The sequence below is a fragment of the Saccopteryx bilineata genome, chromosome 2 (genome assembly GCF_036850765.1).
Source record: "Saccopteryx bilineata isolate mSacBil1 chromosome 2, mSacBil1_pri_phased_curated, whole genome shotgun sequence".
Classification (NCBI taxonomy): Eukaryota; Metazoa; Chordata; class Mammalia; order Chiroptera; family Emballonuridae; genus Saccopteryx; species Saccopteryx bilineata.
Window position 1 is genome coordinate 39666182 of NC_089491.1, and position 23176 is coordinate 39689357.

Here is a 23176-nt window from a genome sequence, read left to right on the forward strand (position 1 = left end):
TATATATATATATTTTTTTTTTTTTTTTTTTTTTTTTATTTTTCTGAAGCTGGAGAAGGGGAGAGACAGTCAGACAGACTCCCGCATGCGCCCGACCGGGATCCACCCGGCACGTCCACCAGGGGCGACGCTCTGCCCACCAGGGGGCGATGCTCTGCTCCTCCGGGGCGTCGCTCTGCCGCGACCAGAGCCACTCTAGCACCTGGGGCAGAGGCCAAGGAGCCATCCCCAGCGCCCGAGCCATCTTTGCTCCAACTGGCCAGGGCTATGCCAATTTATATTTGTCTTTTCCAAATAACAGAGTGCCTTTTTTACTAAACACTGATTAACATTCATTTTTTCGAAGCTGGAAACAGGGAGGCAGTCAGACAGACTCCCGCATGTGCCCGACCGGGATCCACCGGGTATGCCCACCAGGGGGCGATGCTCTGCCCCTCTGGGGTGTTGCTCTGTTGCATCCAGAGCCATTCTAGTGCCTGAGGCTGAGGCCACAGAGCCATCCTCAGCACCCAGGCCATCTTTGCTCCAATGGAGTCTCAGCTGCGGGAGGGGAAGAGAGAGACAGAGAGGAAGGAGAGGGGGAGGAGTGGAGAAGCAGATGGGCGCTTCTCCTGTGTGCCCCGGCCGGGAATCGAATCCAGGACTCCTGCACGCCAGGCCGACGCTCTACCACTGCGCCAACCGGCCAGGGCCTGCTATAACTTTCATTGAAATAATTGTGAATGAGGCAAAACAGTTTTCCATGTTTGTTAATTAGTTATATTCCCTCTTTTAGGAATTGTTCGCATGCTTTGTCCATTTACCTTGAAATTTCAGAATATCACAGAAATGTCAGTCTTTCTGTTGAAAAGGATACAATAAAAAACCCCAAATCCAACATTATAATTGAACTCTTTTTCAAAAAATTTTAAAAAAGATTTTATTTATTGATTTTACAGAGAGAGAGAAGAAAGAGAGGTGGGATGTATGAGAAGTATCAACTCATACATAGTTGTTTCACTTTAGTTGTTCATTGATTGCTTGTCATATGTGCCTTGACCAGCAAGCCTAGCATTTTGAACTGGGTACCTCAGTGTTCCAGGTCGACACTCTATCCACTGTGCCACCACAGGCTAGGCTATACTTGAACTTTTAATCCTCCAGACAATTCTCTGATGTGATTACTGTTATCTCCATTTTGCAGCTGAGAAAAGTGAGCAGGAAGAGATTAAGTATCTTGCCTAAGGTCATGCACTTAGATTCTTCTAGAATAGGTGTTGGCAAACTATTTTTAAAAAATGTTCATTTATTGGCTCTGGCCTGTTGGCTCAGCGGTAGAGCATCGGCCTGGCGTGCGGGGGACCCGGGTTCAATTCCTGGCCAGGGCACATAGGAGAAGCGCCCATTTGCTTCTCCACCCCCCCCCTTTCCTCTCTGTCTCTCTCTTCCCCTCCCGCAGCCAAGACTCCATTGGAGCAAAGATGGCCCGGGCGCTGGGGATGGCTCCTTGGCCTCTGCCCCAGGCGCTAAAGTGGCTCTGGTCGCGGCAGAGCGACTCCCCGGAGGGGCAGAGCATCGCCCCCTGGTGGGCAGAGCGTCGCCCCTGGTGGGCATGCCGGGTGGATCCCGGTCGGGCGCATGTGGGAGTCTGTCTGACTGTCTCTCCCCATTTCCAGCTTCAGAAAAATACACACACAAAAAAAAGTTCATTTATTGCCTGACCAGGCGGTGGCGCAGTGGATAGAGCTTCGAACTGGGATGCAGAGGACCCGGGTTCAAGACCCCGAGGTTGCCAGCTTGAGCACGGGCTCATCGGGTTTGAGCAAGGTCCACCAGTTTGAGCCCAAGGTTGCTGGCTCGAGCAAGGGGTCACTCGGACTGCTGTAGCCCCTCGGTCAAGGCACATATGAGAAATCAATCAATGGACAACTAAGGAACTGCAACGAAGAATTGATGTTTCTCATCTCTCTCTCTTCCTGTCTGTTTGTCCCTATCTGTCCCTCTCTCTGACTCTCTCTGTCTCTGAAAAAAAAAAAGTTCATTTATTGATTTTAGCAAGAGAGGAAAAGAGAGAGGGAGGGAGGGGGAAGGGAAAGAGAGAGAAAGCGAGAGAGAGAGAAATATTGATCTGTTCCTGTATGTGCCGTGATTGGGGATTGAACCAGCACCCTCTGTGCCTTGGGATTATGCTCTAAACAACCGAGCTATCTAGCCAGGGCCAGGGTTGGCAAACTTAAAAAAATTTTTTTTCCCTATTGATTGAGAGATTGGGGTGGGGGAAAGGGAGAGAGAATCATCAACTCATTGTTCTACTTAGTTGTGTAATCATTGCTTGCTTCTCCTATGTGCCCTGACTAGGGATTGAACCTATGACCTTGGTGTGCTGGGATGATGCTCTATCCCCTGAACCACCCGGCCAGGATGGGGTTGGCAAACTTTTGGGTAAAAGGCCAGAATATAAGTATTTTAGGCTTTCTGGGCCATTTGGTTCTTTTGAAAATATTCAACTCTGCTATTGTCTGTGAAAGCAGACAAAGACAATACATAAATGAATAAGCATGGTTGGGTTCCAGTAGAACTTAATGGACCTTGGCTGGTTGGCTCAGTGGTAGAGCATCGGTCAAGTATGTAGATGTTCTGGGTTTGATTCCAGGTCAGCGCACACAGGAGAAGTGCCCATCTGCTTCTCCACCCCTCCCCCCTTCTCTCCCACCTCAGCAGCCATGGCTCCATTGATTCAAGGGAGTTGGCCTGGGCACTAAGAATGGCTCCATGGCCAGGTGTTAAAAATAGTTCAGTTGCCAAGCAACAGAGCAACACCCCAGATGGGCAGAGCATTGCCCTGTAGGGGGTTGCCAGTGGATCCCAGTCTGGGTGCATGCAGGAGTCTGGCTCTCTGACTCCCCTGCTCTCACTAAGTTAAAAAAAAACTTAATAGATTCAAAAAATTGAATTTCATTTGAGTGTAATGAAACATTACTATTTGTTTGATTTTTCTTTTAGCCATTTAAAAATGTAAGCCACCCCTAAATGTAAGGGCCCTGGCTGGGTGGCTCAGTTACATTATCTTGGCATGCGGAGGTTGTGGGTTTGATCTCCAGTCAGGGCACCTGTGAGAAGCAACCAATGAATGCACAATTAAATGTAACAATTAAGTGGGACAAGTTGATGTTTCTCTCTCTCTCAAATCAGTGGCAAAATAAATAAGTAAATAAATAAAAGTGTAAGAACCATTCTTAGCTAGTGGGTTGTAGAAAAACAAGGGGTGGACTGGATTTGGTCCACTGGTTGAGTTGTAGTTTGCCAACCCTTGTACTAGAATCTAGGCTTTCCTGGATTCCTCTAGAACCCAAGCCTAAACCACCGACTTAGGGCTATACAATTACTGGTGCAACCAAATAAAGTTCTTCCTGGTAATAACAGTTCCTTATAATTATTGCAATACAATTATTTTCTCAGGACTTTCATATGCAGTATCTTGCATAATTTCTGAGAATGCCTTATAAAGTAAGCATACGTTAGCTCCTCTATAGAGATGTAGAAATAGGCTTAGGGCATATTATTAATTAGTAGAGTTAGGAGGGAACTAGACTTAGGGAAATGAGGCACAATATATTACTAGCAAACATTTTTGGCTATTTACATGGGTCTCACATAGTGCCAGTATCAATGGTTTGTTTACTCTTTCAAAGGTCAGCATGCTCACAGCTCAGCAGGCTTTGGATATAAACATACCTAAGAAACTGATGGCATATTCCAAATTGTCATTGTCAAAACTGTTGCAGTACTCATGTTTAGCCAAGCAAAGTAAGATATGGTCTTCTGGTCAACAATGCACTCACACATCTGGAGGAAATTCTTCATGAAAAGCCAAATTCTAATAGGAAAGTGATTAGTTACATGGAACAGAAGTTGGAAAATCTTGGGTGGTCATTATGTCTCATAGATATGGAGCATGTGTCTATATCCCTTAGAAACAGAAGTATGCCAAAGGGACCAAAATGTTCCATGTGCTGGTCAGGGGACCCTTTTTCCTGGCATGATATACATTTTTGCTTAAGGTTTACTTTTTATTTTTTAAAGATACTATACAAACCATTCCCTCTCAGCTATCATATTAGGTAGGGCATAATGCATTTGATTATGATAATTTATTTTACTATAAATGAGTAGATTAGACCAGAACTGTGATTAGCTTTAGGTTGTAAAAATTCTGCTTTGTAGTTTTGTACACCTTAATTCTGTCTTCCTAAATCTCAGCCACCTATTGCTGATTCTTTCTGAGATGGGCCTCATCAAAGAATGATTGACCTCACCTACTGACTGTGTACAGACTTAAAAAGTTAGGCTTCTGAGAATTTCTCCAGTGTATTTTCCATCATATTACGCTCTCAATCAAATAAAAACTGGCGAAAGGGATGGTGATGTTCTTAGCAGTCACAGGAAATCAGTTTTGGAGTCAATGTTTCAGAGTCAGGCTGGGTGGAAATGTGTTAGTGATATTCCTCAAGGGAAACAATTGTGAGAGGGAAGGTCTGATTGCATCCAAGTGGTAATAACTAATCAATGAGGTTTTAGGACTTTAATGCCCTTATTTTTTACACTGATTCTAGGTCCTAGGTAGGACTTCTCCCTTGATAAATAATAATTAAAAAAAAATATTTCAGGCCCTGGCCGGTTGGCTCAGCGGTAGAGCGTCGGCCTGGCGTGCGGGAGACCTGGGTTCGATTCCCGGCCAGGGCACATAGGAGAAGCGCCCATTTGCTTCTCCACCCCCCCTCCTTCCTCTCTGTCTCTCTCTTCCCCTCTCGCAGCCAAGGCTCCATTGGAGCAAGAATGGCCCGGGCGCTGGGGATGGCTCCTTGGCCTCTGCCCCAGGCGCTAGAGTGGCTCTGGTTGCAGCAGAGTGACACCCCGGAGGGGCAGAGCATTGCCCCCTGGTGGGCAGAGCGTAGCCCCTGGTGGGCGTTCCGGGTGGATCCCGGTGGGGCGCATGCGGGAGTCTGTCTGAATGTCTCTCCCCGTTTCCAGCTTCACAGAAAAAAAAAAATTTTTATTTATTGATTTTTAGAGAGAGAGGAGAGAGAGAGAGAGAAGAAGAGAGAAAGAGAGAGAGAGAGAGAGAGAGAGAGAAGTAGGAGGAGCAGGAAGCATCAATTCCCATATGTGCCTTGACCAGGCAAGCCCAAGTTTTCGAACTGGCAACCTCAGTGTTCCAGGTCGATGCTTTATCCCACTGTGCCACCACAGGTCAGGCGACAAATAATAATTTAATAAAAGTACCCAGCACAGTATGCGTGGCACAGAAAAAGCAGAATTTTTTTGATCTAATGACAGAAGAGGAAATTGAGATCTGTTGGTGACATAACTTAAACAAAGTCACAGAATGAATGAATGGTCTCTGGTCTCGTTTCTTTCCTCCTTTCCTTTCTTTATCTAGTGAGAGAGAAAGACAGGAAGGGAAAGAGATGAAAAGCATCAGCTTGTAGTTTTAGCACTTTTTTGAGTTGTTCATTGACTGCTTCTCATACCTGCCTTGACTGGAAGTCTCAAACCAAGCCACTGACCCCTTGCATAAGTCAATGACCTTGGGCTGTCAACCAATGACCTCTGGGCTCAAGTCAGTGATGATGGGATCATGTCAAAGATGCTGCACTCAAGCCAGATGAGCCCATGCTCAAGCCGGAGACCTTCGAGTTTTGAACCTGGGAATCCAGTGTCCGAAGCTGACGCTTTAACCACCAACAGTCAGGCTGTGCTCTGTGTGTGTGTGTGTGTGTGTGTGTGTGTGTGTGTGACAGAGACAGATAGGGACAGACAGACAGGAAAGGAGAGAGATGAGAAGCATCAATACTTCCTTGCGACACCTTAGATGTTCACTGATTGCTTTCTCATATATGACTTGACCTGGGGGCTACAGCAGAGTGAGTAACCTCTTGCTCAAGCCAGGGACCTTGGGCTTCATGCCAGCAACCTTTGGGCTCAAGTTAGTGACCATGGGATCACATCTATGATCTCACACTTAAGCCAGTGAGCCCGTGCTCAAGCTGGATAAGCCTGTGCTCAAGCTGGCGACCTCGGGTTGTTTTTTTTTAAAAGATTTTATTTATTCATTTTTTAGAGAGAAGAGACAGAAAGACAAAGAGACAGAGAGAGAGAAGGGGGAAGGAGCAGAAAACATCAACTCCCATATGTGCCTTGACCAGGCAAGCCCAGGGTTTCTTTTTGTGTGTGTGTGTGTGTGTGTGTATGGCAGAGACAGAGAGAGTCAGAAAGAGGGACAGATAGGGACAGACAGGAATGGAGAGAGATGAGAAACATCAATTCTTCTTTGCGGATCCTCAGTAGTTCATTGATTGATTTCTCATATGTGCCTTGACCGGGGGGCTACAGCAGACCGAGTGACCCCTTGCTCGAGCCAATGACCTTGGGCTCAAGCTGGTGAGCCTTGCTCAAACCAGATGAGCCCGTGCTCAAGCTGGCGATCTTGGGGTCTCGAACCTGGGTCCTCCGCATCCCAGTTTGACACTATCCACTGCGCCACCACCTGGTCAGGTAAGCCCAGGGTTTCTAACCAGTGACCTAAGTGTTCCAACTCAATGCTTTATCCACAGCGTCACCACAGGTCAGGCCAAAAAAAAATTTTTTTTAAAGAAGACTATAAGCCAATATCCCTGATAAATATAGATGCTAAAATACTCAACAAAAGATTTGGAAACTGAATCTAGCACCATATTAAAGAGATCATAGGCCCTGGCTGGGTAGCTTAGTTGGTTAGAGTGTTATCTCCATATACTAAGGTTGCAGGTTCAATCCCTGATCAGGGTACATACAAGATTCAACCAGTGGTCCTTGGATTGGTTAGATCATTATTCCAATATGAAAGGTTCTGATTTCAATCCCTGGTCAGGACACACACAGAAACAGATAGATGTTTCTATCACTCTCTTTTTCTCCCCCTTTCTCTGAAATCAAGATATTAAAAATAAATAAATAAATAACGCCTGACCTGTGGTGGCGCAGTGGATAAAGCATCAACCTGGAATGCTGAGGTTGCCAGTTCAAAACCCTGGGCTTGCCCGGTTAAGGCACATATGGGAGTTGAAGCTTCCTGCTCCCCCCCTCCTCTCTCTCTCTCTCTCTCTCTCTCTCTCTCTCCCCTCTAAAATTAATAAATAAAAATAATTTTAAAAAAACCAACATCAATCTGGAAAGATGAATTTGCCACTTTGAAAACCCTGGCAAGGCATATATGACAATCAATCAATGAACAACTAAAATAAAGCAACTATGAGTTGATATTTCTCGCTTTCTTCCTCCTCTCTCTGTGGAAATCAATAAAATAAAATCTTTAAAAAAAAAGTAAAAAAGAAAGAATCAACCAATGGGCCCTGGCTGGCACTTGATTAGAGCATTGGCCCAATATAACAAGGTTACGGGTTTGATCCCTGGTCAAGGCACAAAAAAGAATCAGCCAATGAATGCATACCTAAGTGGAAAAAACCCCTGATGTTTCACTCTCTCAAATCAATATAAAAATAATACTAATAGTCTTTTTGAAAAAAAAATTATTGATTAAGCGAAAGAGGAAGGCAGAGAGAGACAGGAATATTGATTTGTTCCTGCATATGCCCCAACTGGGGATTGAAGAGGCAATCTCTGCACTTTGGGATGATGCTCTAACCAACTGAGCTATGCAGCCAGGGTGATATACTAATATATATATATATATATATATATATATATATATATATATATATTTTTTTTTTTTTTTAAGTGAGAGGAGGGGAGATAGACTCCTGCATACTGGGATCAATCTGGCAACCCCTGTCTGGGGCTGATACTCAAATCAACTGAGCTATCCTCAGCACCTGGGCTGATGCTTGAACCAATTGAGCCACTAGCTGTGAGAGAGGAAGAGAGAGAGAAATGGGATAGGGAGGAGAAGAGAAGCAGATGGACGCTTCTCATGTGTGCTCTGACTAGGAATTGAACCCAGGACTAGGCCAATGCTGTATCCACTGAGCCAATCAGCTAGGGCCAACATACTAATATATTTTTTAAAAGTTTAACCAATGAATACACAAATAAGTGGAACAACAAATTGATGCTTCTCTCTCTGTCCTTCCTCTCTCTTAAAAAAAATCATACACCATGATCAAGTGGGATTTTTCCCAGGGATGCAAGGTTATACAGCATCTGCAAATCAATAACTGTGATACCCCACATAAAAGGAAAGATAAAAATCATAGCAACAGATGCAGAAAAAGCATCTGATAAAACCCAGCACCCATTCACGATAAAAACTCTCAGCATAGTATGAATAAAGGGAACATACCTCAGTGTAATAAAAGCCATATATGACAAACTAACATCATACTCAATGGGCAAAAACTACAAGTGCTTCTATTAAGATAAGGAACAAAAGGGCCCTGGCTGGTTGGCTCAGTGGTAGAGCGTCGGCCTGGTGTGCAGGAGTCCCGGGTTCGATTCCCAGCCAGGGCACACAGGAAAAGCGCCCATCTGCTTCTCCACCCCTCCCCCTCTCCTTCCTCTCTGTCTCTCTCTTTCCCTCTCGCAGCCACGGCTCCATTGGAGCAAAGTTGGCCTGGGCGCTGAGAATGGCTCTGTGGCTTCTGCCTCAGGTGCTAGAATGGCTCTGGTTGCAACAGAGCGACACCCCAGATGGGCAGAGCATCGCCCTCTGGTGGGCGTGCCAGGTGGATCCTGGTTGGGCACATGCAGGAATCTGTCTGACTGCCTCCCCGTTTCCAACTTCAGAAAAATACATTAAAAAAAAAAAAAGATCCGGAACAAGAAAGGGATATCTGCTTTTACCACTCTTATTCAACATAGTACTGGAAGTCTTAGCCACAGCAATCTGACAAGAAAAGGAAATAAAACGTATCCAAATTAAAGAAGAAGAAATAAAACTGTCATTATTTGAAGATGACATGATAATATATATAAAAACCCTAAAGATTCCACAAAAATACTACTAGAACTGATAAATAAATTCAGTAAAGTAGCAGGATACAAAACAAATACCAGAAATCAGTTGCATTTTTTTTTGTTTTTTTTTTTAGATTTTATTTATCCATTTTTTGAGAGAGAGAGAGAGAGAGAAGGGGGGAGCAGAAAGCATCGACCCCCATATGTGCCTTAACCAAGGAAGCCCTGGGTTTCGAACCAGCAACCTCAGCGTTCCAGATGAACACTTTTACCCACTGTGCCACCGCAGGTCAGGCAGTTGCATTTTTATACATCAATAATAAACTATCAGAAAGGAAAACTAAGAAAACAATCCCATTTACAATGGATTAAAGAAAAAGAAATAAAATACCTAGAAATAAATTTAACCAAGGTTGTAAAAGACCTATACTCAAAAAATTATGACACTGAGGAAAGAAACTGAAGAAAATACAAATAAGTGAAAGCATTGCCTGACCTGTGGTGGCTCAGTGGATAAAGCGATGACCTGCAATGCTGAGGTCACTGGTTTCAAGTCCTGGGCTTGCTGGTCAAGGCACATATGAGAAGTAGCTTCTATAAGTTGATGCTTCCTCATCCTTCCCCCTTTCTCTCTCCCTCTCTCTCTCAAATAAAAAACAACAACAATAAGTGCGTACACTATCTTCACGTATAGGAAGAATTAATATCTTAAAATGGCCATACTACCCAAAGCAATCTATAGACTTAACACAACTCCTATCAAGATACTAATGGTATATTTCTCATAACTAGAACAAATACTTTCAAAATTTATATGGAACCACGGTGACCCTCTACAGCCACAGCAATCATGAGAAAGAAGAACAAAATTAGAGGAATCATGATACCTGATATCAAATTATACTACAACACAATAGTAATCAAACCAACATGATACTGGCATAAAAACAGAATAGGAAGTCCAGAAATAGACCCATACCTTTATGGTCAATTAATATTTGACAAAGGAGGCAAGGACATACAATGGGGTAAAGATAGTCTATTCAATAAATAGTGTTGGGAAATTGCACAGATAATGTACAAGACAATGAAACTAGATCACCTTCTTACACCATACATAAGAATATACTAAATATGAATTAAAGATTTAAATGTGAGACTTGAAACCATTAAACTCTTAGAAAATACAGGCAGTAAAATCTTGGACATTTCTCTAGCAATATTTTTTCTGATATAGCTCCTTGAGCAAGGGAAATAAAATAAAAAATAAACAGCCTGCTGGTTGGCTCAGTAGTGTGTGGATGTCGTGGGTTCAATTCCTGGTCAGGGCACACAGGAGAAGCAAATGTCTACTTCTCCACCCTTTCCCTTCCCCCTTCTCTCTCTCTCTCTCTCTCTCTCTCTCTCTCTCTCTCTTCCTCTCCCACAACCATAGCTTGACTGATTTGAGCAAGTTGGCACCAGGTGGTGGGGATGGCTCCAGTGGCCTCCACCTCAGATGCTAAAAATAGCTTGGTTCCTGAGCAATGGAGCAATGGCTCCAGATGGGCAGAGTATTGCCCTAAAGGGGCTTGCTGTGTGGATCCCAGTCAGGGTGCATACAGGATTCTATCTCTCTGCCTCTCCTCCTCTCACTAAATAAATAAATAAACAAACAAACAAACAAATGGGATTACAGCAAACCAAAAAAGTTTTTTATTTATTTATGTTTTTGTATTTTTCTGAAGTTAGAAGCTGGGAGGCAGTCAGACTTCTGCATGTGTCTGATCGGGATCCACCTGGCATGCCCACCAGAAGGCAATGCTCTGCCCATCTGGGGCGTTGCTCCATTGCTGCCATAGCCATTCTAGCACCTGAGGCAGAGGCCATGGAATCATCCTCAATGCCCGGGCCAACTTTGCTCCAATGGAGCCTTGGTTATGGGAGGGGAAGAGAGAGATAGAGAGGAAGGAGAGGAGGAAGGGTGGAGAAGCAGATGGGTGCTTCTCATGTGTGCCCTGACCAGAATTCAAACCTGGGACTTCCACACGCTGGGCAGAGGCTCTTCTGCTAAGCCAACTGGCCAGGGCTCCAAAAGATTTTTAAAAATTGATTGATTGATTGATTCTAGAGAGAGAAACATTAACCTGCTGTTTCACCTAATTTATGAGTTCATTTGTTGACTGCTGCTTGTGCCCTGACTGGGAATCAAACCAGCAATCTTGATGCATTGCGATGACTTTCCAACCAACTGAGCCACCAGACCAGGGCCAAACTAAAAAGATTTTGCACAGCAAGGAAACCATCAACAAAATGAAAATACAACCCACTGAATTGGAGAATATATTCACCAATAATATATCTGATAAAGAGTTAATATCCAAAATTTATAAAGAATTTATAAACTCAACACCAAACAAATTGTAAACAATAGAATTAAAGAATGAGCACAAAACCTGAATAGACACGACTCCAAAGAGGACATACCAACAGATATATGAAAAGATGCTCAATGTCACTAATCATCAGAGAAATGCAAATGAAAACCACAATGATCCAACAGAAAAAATAATCCACAATAATATAACACCTCACACCTGTCAGATGGTTGTCATCAATAAAGCAACAAACAAGTGTTGGTGAGGCTGTGGAGAAAAGGGAAATCTTGTGCACTATTGGTGGGAATGCAGACTGGTACAGCCACTGTGTGTAAAGCAGTATTAAGTAACCTCAAAAAATTAAAAATGCCCTGGCTGGTTTGCTCAGTGGTAGAGTGTCAGCCTAGAGTGTGGAAGTACCGGGTTCAATTTCCAGTCAGGGCACACAAGAGAAGTGCCCATCTGCTTCTCTACCCCTTCCCCTCTCATTTCTCTCTCTCACTCTCTCTTCCCTTCCTGCAGCCATGGCTCAATTAGAGTGAGTTGGTTCCAGGTGCTGAGGATGGCTCCATGGCCTCCGTCTCAGGCACTAAAATAATGGCTCCGGTTGCAACAGAGCAAGGGCCCCAGATGGGCAGAGCATTATCTCTTTGTGGGCTTGCTGGGTGGATTCCTGTAGGGGCACATGTGGGAGTCTGTCTCTGCCTCCCCTCTTCTCACTAAAAAAATAAAATAAAATAAAATAGCCTGACCAGGCGGTGGCACAGTAGATAAGAGCGTCGGACTGGGATGTGGAAGGATCCAGGTTCGAGACCCCAAGGTCGCCAGCTTGAGCGCAGGCTCATCTGGTTTGAGCAAAAAGCTCACCGGCTCGGATCTAAGGTCGCTGGCTCCAGCAAGGGGTTACTCAGTCTGGTGAAGGCCCACGGTCAAGGCACATATAAGAAAGCAATCAATGAACAACTAAGAAGTCGCAACGCGCAACGAGAAACTAATGATTGATGCTTCTCATCTCTCTCCATTCCTGTCTGTCTGTCCCTGTCTATCTCTGCCTCTGTAAAAAAAAAAAAAAAAAAAAAAAAAAGTGGAACTGCCTTCCCTGGCCAGGTTGCTCAGTGGATAGAGCATTGTCCTGGCATACCAAGTTCGTGGGTTCCATCTTTGCTCAAGTCACATATGAGAAACAATGAGTACACAACTAAATGGAACAACTAAGTAGAACAAGTTGATGCCACTCTCAAATCAAAGGAAAATTAAAAAAAAAAGAAAAGAAAGGAAATGACTTATGACCCAGCGATTCCATCTTTGGAAATACATCTGAAGAAACCCAAAACACAAATTAGAAAGCATATACACACCACTTCATTCATTGCAGCATTATTTACAATAGGCAAGATTTGGAAGCAGTCCAAGTGCCCATCAATTGATGAGTGGATAAAAAAGTGTGGTACATTTAAACAATAAGGAAAGCTTACCTTTTTCGACAGCATGGGTGGACCTGGAGAGAATATGGTAAGTGAAATAAGCCAGTCAGAGAAAGATAAGTACCATATGAGTTCACTTATATATGAAATCTATTGAACAAAATTAACAGGCAAAGAGAAACAGACTCATGGATATAGAGAACAGACAGACAGCTGTCAGAGGGAAGGGGGATTGGGAGCTGGATGGAAAACAGTGAGGGGATTAAGTAAAAAAAAAGTCACCCCAATAAATTCATTTAAAAAAACAAAGAAAAAAAAAACTCCAGAATATTCTCCATGTAAAAAATTAAAACATTACAGGTTAGGCCTGACCTGTGGTGGCGCAGTGGATAAAGCGTCGACCTGGAAATGCTGAGGTTGCCAGTTCAAAACCCTGGGCTTGCCTAGTCAAGGCACATAGGGGAGTTGATGCTTCCAGCTCCTCCCCCCTAGCTCTCTCTCTCTCTCCTCTCTAAAATGAATAAATAAAATAAAAATTAAAAAAAAATTTACCTTAAAAAAAACGAAAAAAAAACACATTACAGGTTAAACTGATTATAGTTCCCCCTTGGCCCTGGCCGGTTGGCTCAGTGGTAGAGCGTCGGCCTGGTGTGCAGAAGTCCTGGGTTCGATTTCCGGCCAGGGCACACAGGAGAAGCGCCCATCTGCTTCTCCACCCCTCCCCCTCTCCTTCCTTTCTGTCTCTCTCTTCCCCTCTCACAGGGAGGCTCCATTGGAGCAAAGATGGCCCGGGCGCTGGGGATGGCTGCTTGGCCTCTGCCCCAGGCGCTAGAGTGGCTCTGGTCCCAACAGAGCGACGCCCCGGAGGGGCAGAGCATCGTCCCCTGGTGGGCAGAGCGTCGCCCCCTGGTGGGCGTGCCGGGTGGATCCCGGTCGGGCGCATGCGGGAGTCTGACTGTCTATCCCCGTTTCCAGCTTCAGAAAAATACAAAAAAAAAAACAACAAAAAAAACTGATTATAGTTCCCCCTTTATTATTATTATCATCATCATCATCATCATCATCATCATCATCAAGAGGAGGGGAAGCAGAAACAGACTTTCGCATGTGACCCTACCAGATGTGACCCTACCAGGATCCACCTGGCAAGCCCCCTAAGGGCAAAGCTTTGCCTATCTGGCCAGTGGAACTATTTTTTTTAGCGCCTGAAGCTGAGGCCACAGAGCCTGGGGCCAACTTGCTGGAAACATCAAACCATGGCTGCAGGTAGGGGAAGAGAGAGGGGGAGGTGGGGGTGGAGAAGCAGATGGTCACTTCTCCCGTGTGGCCTGACTGGGAATTGAACCCAGGACAAACAAATGTTGGGCTGATGCTCTACCACTGAACCAAGCAGTCAATGCTGATATTTCCTTCTGATGGGCACCCTAACCCCTATCTTTCCCATTCCCTCAAAACAGCTACTAGTATCAGGTTTGTATACATCCTTTCAGAATTTTTTTGTGTGTGCTCTTTCCAGTAAGTTTTTGCTTCTTTTTTTAATTTTTTTTTTTTGTATTTTTTCTGAAGCTGGAAATGGGGAGAGACAGACAGACTCCCGCATGCGCCCTACGGGGATCCACCTGGCACGCCCACCAGGGGCGATGCTCTGCCCACCAGGGGGCGATGCTCTGCCCCTCCGGGGCGTCACTCTGCCCCGACCAGAGCCACTCGAGCGCCTGGGGCAGAGGCCAAGGAGTCATCCCCAGTGCCTGGGCCATCTTTGCTCCAATGGAGCCTTAGGCTGCTGGAGGGGAAGAGAGAGACAATGACGAAGGAGGGGGCGGGGGTGGAGAAGCAAATGGGCGCTTCTCCTATGTGCCCCAGCAGGGAATCGAACCCGGGTCCCCCGCACGCCAGGCCGATGCTCTACCGCTGAGCCAACCGGCCAGGGCGGATAAGTTTTTGCTTCTTAAGGGTAGTTATCTTTGAGTCTTCCCATACATTTTTATTTTTTATTTTTATATTTTATTTATTCATTTGAGAGAGAGAGAGAGAGAAAGAGAGAGAGAGAAGAGGGGGGCAGGTGTGGGTAAGCACAATGTGTAATAGTAGTTGCTTCTCACATGTGCCTTGACCAGTCAAGCCTGGGGTTTCGAACTGGCAAGTTCAGCGTTCCAGGTGGACCCTCGATCTACTGCACTACTACAGGCCAGGCCCACACATTTCTATAAAGCCGGAATACAGAGAGGGAAGACTTTATTCAGCAGACACAATCCTAGCTAACTGTGGAAAGGGGAGAGATAAGATACAATACATCTACACATGAATGCTATTTGTTAAAGGCAGTCTTATTCTTTGATCAGTTTAGATCAGGGGTCCCCAAACAGACCGTTGGAGGGCCGCACTATAAAAAAAAAACTATGAACAAATCCCTATGCACACTGCACATATCTTATTTTAATTAATTAATTTATTTATTCATTTTTAGAGAGGACAGAGAGAGGGAGAGAGAGAGACAGAGAGAGAGAAGGGGGGAGGAGCTGGAAGCATCAACTCCCATATGTGCCTTGACCAGGCAAGCCCAGGGTTTTGAACTGGCGACCTCAGCATTTCCAGGTCAACGTTTTATCCACTGTGCCACCACAGGTCATGCCCACATATCTTATTTTAAAGTAAAAAAACAAAACGGGAACAAATACGATATTTAAAATAAAGAACAAGTAAATTTAAATCAACAAACTGACCAGTATTTCAATGGGAACTATGCTCCTCTCACTGACCACCAATGAAAGAGGTGCCCCTTCTGGAAGTGCGGTGGGGGGGCCACATACCGTAGTATGGGGACCCCTGGTTTATCATTTATTTATTTATTTATTTGTTCATTTTAGAGAAGAGAGAGAGAGAGATATAGAGAGAGAAGGGGAGGAAGAGCAGGAAGCGTCAACTCCCACACATGCCCCGTCCAAGCAAGTCCAGGGTTTTGAACCGGCAACTCCAGTGTTCCAGGTCGACGCTTGATCCACTGGGCCACCACAGGTCAGGCAATGGGGACCCCTGGTTTAGATGAACAATAAAGGCCTCCCTTGAACTGAGTAGGACTGTTAAGGTTTCCATTGTTTTTTATCATGTAATTGGTTTAATAGTAACTAACAAGTTAGTAATTAGCATACGGTCTTGCACAAAGATCAGTACATTAATTCCCTACTCAATTTACTTAGATCTGTTGTGCCCAAAGGTTACAAACAGGGTGTGAAAATAATTACAAATATTTATAGGATTTACCATAATGTCATTTACTTTTCACCATCTGAAGTAGTTTTTTTTTTTTGTGTGTGTTTGTTTTGTTTTTTTTGTATTTTTCTGAAGCTGGAAATGGGGAGAGACAGTCAGACAGACTCCTGCATGCGCCCGACCCGGATCCACCTGGCACGCCCACCAGGGGGCGACGCCCTGCCCACCAGGGGGCGATGCTCTGCCCCTCCGGGGGTCGCTCTGTTGCGACCAGAGCCACTCTAGCGCCTGGGGCAGAGGCCAAGGAGTCATCCCCAGCGCCCGGGCCATCTTTGCTCCAATGGAGCCTTGGCTGCGGGAGGGGAAGAGAGAGACAGAGAGGAAGGAGAGGTGGAGGGGTGGAGAGGCAGATGGGCGCTTTTCCTGTGTGCCCTGGCCGGGAATCGAACCCGGGACTTCTGCACGCTAGGTCGACGCTCTACCACTGAGCCAACCGGCCAGGGCCTTTTTTGGTAGTTTTTATTACAAAGGAAAACTCGAATTGAGAGGTAAGGCCTGCAGGACTCCATATATATATATATCTAGTCTGGGATACTTTTTTGAACATCAAATAGTCAAGGTAATGTGAAAATACTTTAAATTTATTATTTCCTCCTTTCTTCTTTTTAAAAAAATCTCCCCCGTTATTCCTAATTCCGGAGTTAAAACAGATGAGATCTTTTTAAGAGTATTATTCATTGTTTGGAGAGAGAAAATCTGGTTTGAGTATGAGGCAGCTTAACAACTCAACCTCTCAGCCTTTTTTTTTTCTTTCGTTTTTGTACTTAAAACGGAGACAATCCCTTTCGTAAACACGGTTTTATAAAAGGCTGACATTGAGTAGGCGTTCAATAAATGTTAATCTTTTCACACGGAAGAGGCATGGGAATGCAGAATTCGATCCCACAGTTTTTTTTCCCCCCAGAGACAGACAGAGTCAGAGAAAGGGCCAGGGACAGAAAGAGATGAGAAGCATCAATCATCAGGTTTTTGTTGCGACACCTTAGTTGTTCATTGATTGCTTTCTCATTTGTGCCTTGACTGCGGGCCTTTAGAAGGCCGAATAACCCCTTGCTTGAGCCAGTGACCTTGGGTCCAAGCTGGTGAGCTTTTGCTCAAACCAGATGAGCCCGCGCTCAGGCTGGTGACCTCGGGGTCTTGAACCTGGCTCCTCTGCATCCCAGTTCGAGGCTTTACCCATTGCGCCACCGCCTGGTCAGACCCACTTACTTTTTTTTTTTTTTTTTTAATACAGGGACAGAGATAGAGTCAGAGAGAGGGATAGATAGGTACAGACAGACAAGAATGGAGAGATGAGAAGCATCAATTATCAATTTTTTGTTTATGACACCTTAGTTGTTCATTGATTGCTTTCCCATACGTGCCTTGACCGCGGGCCTTCAGCAGACCGAGTAACCCCTTGCTCGAGCCAGCGACCTTGAGTCCAAGCTGTTGAGCTTTTGCTCAAGCCAGATGAGCCCACGCTCAAGCTGGCGACCTCGGGGTCTCGAACCTGGGTCCTCAGCATCCCAGTCTGAGGCTGTATCCACCGCCTGGTCAGGCTTACATTTTTTTAATAGGTGATTTTTCTGGGAATTTTCATGTGAGTTTCTTTTATTTTTATTTATTGGATTTTAGCCAGAGAGGAAGGGAGAGCGAGAGAGAGGAGCATCGATCCGCTCCTGTATATGCCCTGACCCAGGACCGACCTGCAACCTGTGCTTTTCCGAACGATGCTAACCGAACAAGCTATACAGCTAGGGCGGATCTCACATTTAACAGGACATGTCGCGAGGACCTCAGATTCTATGGAGGTTCCTTCTGAATCCCGCCTGGAGCCGCCAGTACCGTGGCTAGCGGTTGAAATATTCCCGCCTAGAGGGCGGGGCGGAGCGCGAGCTCGGGACTGTGGGTGGGTGTGGAAATCCTGTCCCGCCAAAACTACTCGCAGTAAGAACCATACTCAGCCACCTGGCTGAAGGCAGCCAGTGGTATCTGATACTAGCCCTGTCGGCTTACCTTTTGGGCCTTTCCTCCACACTAAGTCTTACACGCACCGCCTATGAACCTGTGAGGGAAGGACTGCGCTGGTGAGTGACAGTGCTGTGAGGCAAGCTGGGAGTCGTAGTCCCCTCGCAACAAGGTTTGCTGCCAGGAGTGGTTGGACACGTCACGTGACGTGAACAGGGAAGCGACTTGGGTGCCTTGTGAGGTCATCATAGCGCGACAACAAGGTGCTTTTGTGGACGTCCTGCATGCTATGGGTGTTTGCCCTTAATAACTCTGAGTACTACGAGGAATCCTGTGCATTCTCTTTCATCTGCTCCATCACCCGCCTCCCCTCCCCGCCTTGGCGCTGCCCGCCTTCCCAGGTCGGCGTTGAGGTGGCTTGAGGAAACGGTGCACTATGTGGGCGGGCTGAGGAGCCACGCAACAGCGACTTGCAGTGGCTCCTCCCCCGCCCGTGACGTAAAGGTCACGTGACGAGACGGGCAGCCTCTACCGCCGCCGCCGCTTTGTAAGAGGCACATTGGCAGGTAACGAGCGGCGGCGGCGGCGGTGGCGGTGGGTCCCGAGTCCAGAGAGAACAGCAGCGGTAATTGGCACCCTCTCTCCTCCTCAGTTCTAGGGCCCTCAGCGCTGCGGCGTGCGCTTGCTAGCATTGGGTTCAGCTTTTCTTTTCTACAACCCTCTGTATCCTCCCCGAGCGCCCACCCGTGAAGACCGGGCCGAACTCCCCTCTCCAGCTTCATTCCTCCTCAGTATGCCGAGGCCCGGACGCGCTCCCTTTTCCCGGCCCGGTGTCCCGTGCTTCTTCCTGCCTAACCGCGACCTAGTCCGCACGGCCCCACCCAGCCCCAGGGGGCGCTTTCCTCTCCCCCAACCCCTTCTGGTTTCTGTCCTGGTGGGTGTGGTTTTTTATTTTTTCTTCGTCCACATCGGTCCCTTCCTGACTGTCCCCTGGATCTCCCGCGCCATGCTGACGCTCCCCATCCTGACCAGCTTTTTGTTTTGACGCTTGTCGCTCACTAGTCCTGGGACTGGCCCTCTTAGAGTCCAACTTCTGTGCTCTCTAGCCTTTCCCGGCTTACCTGGAGGCATAGTTCAACTCCACTTCTTTTTATTCTGGATGTCTTTGATGTCAGACTCTTGGGACTCAGTTTTATTCTCAGTCCCTGTTTCTGTTGGCGCTTTATAAACTAAAGCGCTTCCTGTTATAATACATATCAAAATGTTATTCTTTAGGTAGTGCATTACATCTTTTTTCTCCCCTCTGAATCACTTTCTCACTTGGCTGTCCCACCTTTTCCCCTGGATTTTCAAACTAATTAATTACCCAGGCATTTTAAGTGCCACCACTCTCTTATTTTTGTTCTCTCTAGGAGTTGATCTCATCATCATTTCCTGTTATTTGCTGTTTGACATAATCTTGTAGTTTACTACCACCTCTTTTGGATATTGTTTCTACTTATATCCAAGGTATATGGTCTGTCAATATTTAGGCTTACTGTCTTTTTTCAGCACCTGTGTGTCCTAGCAATTGAGAGCTTTTTAAGGCTTCCGTAAGGTATCTAAAGATTTCTTTCCGTGTAATATAAAAAGTATAGGGTATAGGACAGATACATGGTGATGGAAGGAGACTTGATGGGGTGATAGCGCAATACCATATACAGATGATGTATTATGGACCTCAGTTCTTGAGTTTGGCGAAGAAAGAATTCAGAGCCAGGAACACAAGTTATAAGAAAAAGTTGATTTAGAAGATTACAGAGGTAGTAAGTGATAGTACTTTTTAAACCAAGAAGTATGTGAGTATTGGTGTGGTTCTCACTTTTTGCTGTGATATGTACATCCTTTTTAGTGTCAGTTTGTCTGTAAGATGGACATGACGCCTAAGAGCCCCTGTGTCCTAAGTATTAGGTGCCTATAGTGGTGCCTGTCCGTCTCAGGAAGAATAAATCCCACTCTCTTTACGTGATAGGACCTTCCAGTACAACATCTCTTACCTTCCTGCTAGGGCTGTCCTCCCATTGCTGTGAAAGCTTCCCTTATCTATCATTAGGCAGAAATGATTAGTTTCCCACACTACTCTTCTGCCATCCAGTGAGTTCCTCCTAATTTTCTTCCTTATGGCTAGTTCACATGTGTAATGAGATTTCTCCCCACCCCTGTCTGGCTTGTTTCTCACAGCTGATTTCCTCTTTTTGCTTCCCTGTTGCCTCTGATCCTCAATAATTAAACAATTCAGAGAATGGAGATTTGTATTGTGATTGAGATGTGGCTGAAAATGGTGGCATGAGAATGAGGCCATGGGAAAAGCTTGTGGGTAATTGCCTCTCCTGCCTGTTTCCTGCTGCTCTGGTTTCCTCTGGCCTCTCGCTTTAAGTGTGGGCTGGACCAGCAGTAGTCACATGGAGCTGCCTTTATGACAAGGCTAGAACAATAATAACATCTCTGCTTCCTTTTCCTGGTAACTAACTGGTGCAGTTTGTGTAGTGTTCACCAGAGTGTCTCATGGTCTTAACCTCAGTGATTTTTATTGTTTGGTAAGAAATTGTAGGAGAGCATGGAAAAGAATGTGGAAACTGGTTAGTATCTCTACTCTTAAGTATAAATATAAACTGTATGTAGAAAGTATAAACCAGTCTTCAAGATTTCAGCTGGTTTGAGGTGAAGCCTTAACTTTGTGTTAGTCTTAAAGTGTGGATTCTGTAGTCCTTTTATTCTCTTACTCTTTATTTTTGGTTTTAGAGAGAGGAAGGAGGAGAGAGAGAGACAGAAACATTGATCTGTTCCTGTACGTGCCCTGACTGGGTAGTGAACCGAAAACCTTTGCATCTTGGGCAGAGGCTTTAACCAACTGATCTATCTGGATAGGGCTAGTCCTTTTAATTTTTGAAATGATGACTTACTGTAAGATTTTTTTGTTACAAGACACTTTTTGGTGTAAGTGTATTATGAGGGTTTAATACCTGCCAAAAGCTGTCTGTGTGAATTCACAGATTGAAGTTCTTCCGCTCTTGAACATCTTATTTTTCTTTGTGATGTAACCTGTAGGTCAGCAAATACGGGTTAGCTCTTAGTTGTTAATTTGAGTAAATGGAGTGTCCTTTAAAAGTTGAGTGTTATGGCACCTGTGGTGTTGACTGATGATATAGTGAATCGCTGCTCTATCTTAGGAGCAGCTGTTTTTTTTCTTTTCCTCTTCGCCCTCCTCTACAAAAAAGAGTCCAGATGTAACTTTAAGGAAGGCAAAGAGAGAGGAGACTTGTCGGAAATATCACCATGTAAGCCTGTGGTAGATTTTGAAATGATTTTTTTTTTGTATTTTTCCAAAGCCAGAAACGGGGAGACAGTCAGACTCCTGCATGCGCCCAACCAGGATCCACCTGGCACGCCCACCAGGGGGCGATGCTCTGTCCATCTGGAGCATTACTCTGTTGCGACCAGAGCCACTCTAGCACCTGGGGCAGAGGCCACAGAGCCATCCTCAGCGCCCGGGCCAACTCAGCTCCAATGGAGCCTCGCTGCGGGAGGGGAAGAGAGAGACAGAGAGGAAGGAGAGAGGGAGGGGTGGAGAAGAAGATGGGTGCTTCTCCTGTGTGCCCTGGCTGGGAATTGAACCCGGGACTCCTGCATGCAAGGCTGACGCTCTACCACTGAGCCAACCAGCCAGGGCCTTGAAATGATTTTGACCCAACTGTCAAATAAGTATTTAGAAAAGATTCCTTTTTTTTTTTTTTTTTTTTTAATTTTTAGAGGGAGAGAAGGGAGAGAGAAACACCATTTTTTTTCACTTATTTTTGCGTTCATTGGTTCATTCTTATATTTTTGCCTTGACTGGAGATCAAATCTACAACCTTGATGTAACAGGATGATGCTCCAATTTGAATTTTTTTTTTTTTTAGGAGAGAGACATAGGAAGGGGTGGGGGAGAGATAAAAGCTTTAGTTGTTTGTATTGATTGCTTCTCATACATGTCTTGATGGGTGGGATGGGGGAACTCAAGCAGAGCCAGTGACCCCTTGCTCAAGCCAGGGCCCTTCAGGCTCAAGTCAGTGACCCCAGGATCATGTTGATGATGCCATGCTCAAGCCAGTAACCCCTCATGCAAGCTAGCAAACCCGTCCTCAAGCCAATGAGCCTGTGCTCCCATGTCCCCCAACCGGGATCCACCCAGTGAGCCCACTAAGGGATGATACTCTTCCCATTTTGGGCCCTTGCTCTGTTGCAACCGGAGCCAGTTTTTAGCGCCTGAGGTGGAGGCCATGGAGCCATTCTCAGTGCCCGGCGCCAACTTGTTCCAATCAAGCCATAGCTGCAGGAGGGGAAGGAAGAGAGAGAGAGAAGCAAGAGGGGGAGGGGTGGAGAAGCAGATGGGCTCTTCTCCTGTGTTTCCTGACTGGGGATCAAACCCAGGACATCCACACGCCGGAATGATGCTCTACCACTGAGCCAACTGGACAGGGCCTTTTCCTTTTTCCTTTCTCTTTCTCTTTCTCTTTCTCTTTCTCTTTCTCTTTCCCTTTCCTTTCTTCCCTCCCTCCCTCCCTCCCTCCCTCCCTCCCTCCCTTCCTTCCTTCCACACACGCATGAAAAGGAGTCTGTCTCTCTGCTTCCCCTCACTTAAAAAAAAGTATAATATGTTGATTTTTAGAGAGGAGAGAAAGGTGGTCTTGGTGGGGGAAGCGGGAAGCATCAACCCATAGTTACATCTCGTGTGTACCTTGACTAGGTAAACCTGGGACCCTAAAACGACAACCTCAGCATTCCAGGTCCATGCTCCATCCATTGCACTACCACAGGTCAGGCCAAAGGATTTTTTGAGAGTAATAGGTGGCCATAGGTGCATTCAGCTTGGTAAATACTAAAAGTTACTGAATTGTACACTTAAAAGGGTAAACTTTGTTCATTAGACTTCAGTAAAGTTACATCAGTTGAATAAACATAATATATTTTTTATTTTTTTTGTATTTTTCCAAAGTGAGAAGCTGGGGTGGGAGACAGGCAAGCAGACGGACTCCCGCATGCGCCCAACCTGGATCCACTCGGCATGCCCACCAGGGGGCTATGCTCGGCCCCTCTGGGGTGTTGCTTTGCTGCAGTCAGAGCCATTCTAACGCCTGAGGTGGAGACCATGGAGCCATCCTCAGCTCTAGGCCAACTTTGCTCCAGTGGAGCCTTGGCTGCAGGAGGGGAAGAGAAAGAGAGAGA

At 45.6% G+C, this 23176-nt stretch overlaps 1 protein-coding gene and 1 non-coding gene across 9 annotated transcripts in view; one reads left to right on the forward strand and one right to left on the reverse strand.

Moving 5' to 3' along the window:
* Nucleotides 1-18447: 18447 nt before the first annotated feature.
* Nucleotides 18448-23176, forward strand: part of UBAP2 (ubiquitin associated protein 2) — a 130065-nt gene continuing 125336 nt past the window's right edge. For all 8 annotated transcript variants that reach the window (XM_066256899.1, XM_066256903.1, XM_066256900.1 and 5 more), the window contains exon 1: nucleotides 18448-18557. The gene's annotated coding sequence lies outside the window, so the exon portion shown is untranslated. The remainder of the gene's footprint in view (nucleotides 18558-23176) is intronic.
* Nucleotides 21566-21641, reverse strand: TRNAA-UGC (transfer RNA alanine (anticodon UGC)). Its single transcript has one exon. It is a non-coding gene; the product is annotated as a tRNA-Ala (tRNA).